Here is a 3,851-nt window from a genome sequence, read left to right as displayed (position 1 = left end):
ACACCGATTTGGGATAAAGAATACACCTATCCTGGATTAAGTTTACACCAGAAAAGGTGGCACCACAGCTGCTTCCTTTTTTGGTGTAACGTTACACCAAATTTTTAGGAGGCAGCTGTACATGTGGTGCCACCATTTTGGTGTAACTTAATACTCAAAAGTTTACAGTGTATTTTATACATTCATATATTTTGCTTCCAAATAGTCTTTACAATGTTGATTTGTTACACCAAGAGGACAGAATTAGGATTAGTGTCAGCGAAACGCACATCGGTTTGGGGTGGAGGGATACGGGATTGAGTAGGAGCTCAGAGGGTATATTGTCTTGATTAAAACAATATCCATATAGGCCTATGTTTGACATATACATACTATACACGTGTATAGTAATATTTGTTAAAAAAAATAAGAATACAAAACGACGTGAAAAAAATTAATTCACTAACAATACTTGCATATATTTTCAAATGAAATAATTTAAAATGCATTTTCATGAAACAGGTAAGGTTTACAATTATTATTATTTTGATTCGTAGTTTTTGTTTGAAACATAACCACATGGGGTCAAGTAGACCGATCTGTACTAATTAGGTTACATGTACAGGAACATAAAGAGGGTGTCACAGCATGCTATCAATTTAATTGAATGTCATAAATGGATCCCCTGTGGATAGAAGGTAATAAGTTATACCTAGCTTCATGTTGTGGTGCTTGACTGATCATCTCAGGTAAGGTGTATATAGGTACATATATAGCTAAGTAAATATAAAGTGTATAATATAAATTTATTGGTTGAAATTCAAAGGCCGAGAGGGTCTGTATCGCTCACCTGGTTTGCAATGCCAAGTAACAAGAAACAAGGGGTCAGAGCCAAAATTTAAACATATTCTGTTCCCATTCCCCAGAGAATGTTTTTAGCTAAATTTGGTCACAATCAATGCAAAACTCTATGACTAATAGCGATTTATAGGATTTACCTCTGTTTCCCCTTTTCGGCCCACCCCTCCTGTCCCCCGGAGTCAGAGTCAAAATTTATACAAACTCTATTACCCTTCCCCCAAGGATGTTTCAAACCAGATATGGTTAGAATCCATGCACAAATCTTTGATAATAGCTATTTAAAGCATTTACCTCCATTTCCCCTATCGGGCTCCAACACTCCTGCCCCCGGGGTTCAGAGCCAAAATTTATTCAAACTCTATTCTTCTTCTCCCAAGGATGTTTCTGGCCAAATTGGGTTAGAATCCATGCAGAACTCTATGACTAGTAGCGATTTAAAGGAAATATTGACGGACGGTCGACGGACGCCGTGCCGTGACATAAGCTCACTTCGGGCCAGGTGAGCTAACAAGTAATCAATCTGTGTGTAAAGCACTAAAACGTAATAAAAAGTTTTTGACAACATGAATTATGACACGTGCTAACAAGATTTTAAAATTTAAATGTTATTATTATCTGCAGCTTTGGCCAATGTAGGTCTAATGTTTGTATATCGTCCAAAGTGACAATATAAAGAATAAATCAAAAATTAAAATTAAAGGAATCAAACTTAAAAACTTAAAAGTTTATGATTATGATTACAATATTAATGTAGATCTATGTTTAAACAGATATTAAGTCTCTGTTTTAGATATCACTAAAACAAGTTTTAAAGACGAAGATGACTAATACATGTAAAAATAATACACTGTGCATAAAAATTAGACTCGTCATGTGTTTTTAAGGTAAACTTTTACGATTGTTCATATTATAATACATACATGAACTAAACTCATTCAATTTCATTTTATTTTATTGACAACAGAGAATTGAATTACACTATCGAAATTTGGTAATAACGGATGACCAATCCGCCATAGACTTACTGAAAATATTGCACAAAATCAGATAAATTGAAGATCTGAAAACAACTGTTAATTACTACAGAAACTTACCATTTTTGAGCTTAAAATCCGAATTTTTCATTTCCTGCGTAGAACTCACTACAAACATTGGATTATTTGGTCCTGATATGTATTTGCTGTTCTATCGTGGTCATTTTGATACCACATTTGCCTAATTCGGTTGAAAAATGGCAATGTTATGACTATTTTTCACTTAATGGCGGCCATCTTGATGAAGTCATAGCCGGAAGTTCATCCCAACATGTGCAATGGAAACACTTTGATTTGTGATCAGTGGGTCATAAGAGTTCAGATAAAATTTGGTTGGGAGGTTATTGGGTTTTTTCCGTGGGGGCCGGGGTGGGGGAGGGGCGAGGGGAAAGGGGGGAGGGCATGTGCAATCCTCCTAGGCCATGGCCTTATAGGTTAGCTTAATTACACTCAACTGTAAGTTCAAATAAATGGTAGCTCCATCCAATTCAATACTTCAGGTTCATACTTAAGAAAGTTGGGTAGAGAACAAACTTAAGTTTTTTTTTATCTCTGTTCACTTTTTATTTTCTCAACGCAGTCCTATCGCTGATTGAGGAAAAAAATATCACAAAGCGCCATATCAATATTCAGTACGTGTATAGTATTTTGTATTCCCAGCGTTGATTGGCTCTCTAAAATTAGTCGACCACTCAACGCTGTGAAAAACAAATGAACTATACAAAGGCGACCGTTTTATTTCTGAAGGTTGCAAACGTAGGACAACAACAGGTCTAAATCTCAGGTAAAATGGTCCAATGCCAGTTAGTTATACAGTTTCACCGAAATATCCCCAACTTAGATCATCGATAATACGTTGTAGTTAATTACAGTTTAAGCACAAACTGTAAGCTTGGCCTCTGTAATAAAACATTGATGTTCTAAGTGAACAGGAAGATTTCAACTATTAGGTAGCTAAAACTAAACCTTTATAGAATAAGACTGAGAAGAAGCTATCAGGAAGTTTTCAAATACCAGGTATAACTTAGCATGTGTGGAATAAGACAGATAAGGAAAGATCGAGAAGTGTTCAAATACCAGGTAACTAAAACTGAGCATGTGTGACACAATACAGAGAAGGAGAGAACAGGAGTATCCAAATACCACGTAATCAGAACTGAACATATGTGGAAAAAGACAGAGAAATTGAGAACGGGAAGATTTCAAATACCAGATAACTAAAACTGAACATTTGTGGAATAAGACGAAGAAGGAGAGAACGAACGAGAAGTTTTCAAATACCACGTTACCAAATCTGAACATATGTGGAATAATACAGAGAAGGAGAGAAAGGAAGTTTTCAAATACCAGGTAACTAAAACTGAACATATGTGGAATAATGCAGAGAAGGAGAGAACTAGAAGATTCCGAAGAAATAATTAAAAACACTTACAAACTATGTTTAATGTGGTGACTTATGTGTATCAACATTTTGTAGGAAGATTACTCATAAGATAATAAATTGAAAGACTTTTTTGACAATGAAAATATCAACTTAATCAAATATTCAACAGCAAGAAGGAAATGTAAAGATTTTCAATGCAAGGATTTTTAAATACAAAGCTCAGCTCAGACATATACTTAAACAAATGGCCTATGCACTTTTTGCAAACTCACGAAAAACTTTAACTCATAAAGTAGTTTGGTAAAATAAGAAGATTCTTTCCAACTTTATTCGAAACTACATTTTGGAATAAAAACATCATGTTAGGAATATACACACACAAAAAAGAATCATCAGTTAAATTAGAATGACAACCAAAAGGTGGATATCGGAAGCAAACTTTTTTATTAAATATCAGAACATTGATCATGATGAAACTTATATATTCAGATCTACAAAAAAATGATTTGTACACGATATGTTTTCGGAAAAGAGAGGACATTCAAAACGTTTTGCAATATTAGAACACGAAGGATGAGAAAGGCATCCTAGTA

Source organism: Argopecten irradians, chromosome 8 (genome assembly GCF_041381155.1).
Source record: "Argopecten irradians isolate NY chromosome 8, Ai_NY, whole genome shotgun sequence".
Classification (NCBI taxonomy): Eukaryota; Metazoa; Mollusca; class Bivalvia; order Pectinida; family Pectinidae; genus Argopecten; species Argopecten irradians.
Note: the sequence above shows the minus strand (reverse complement) of the source record.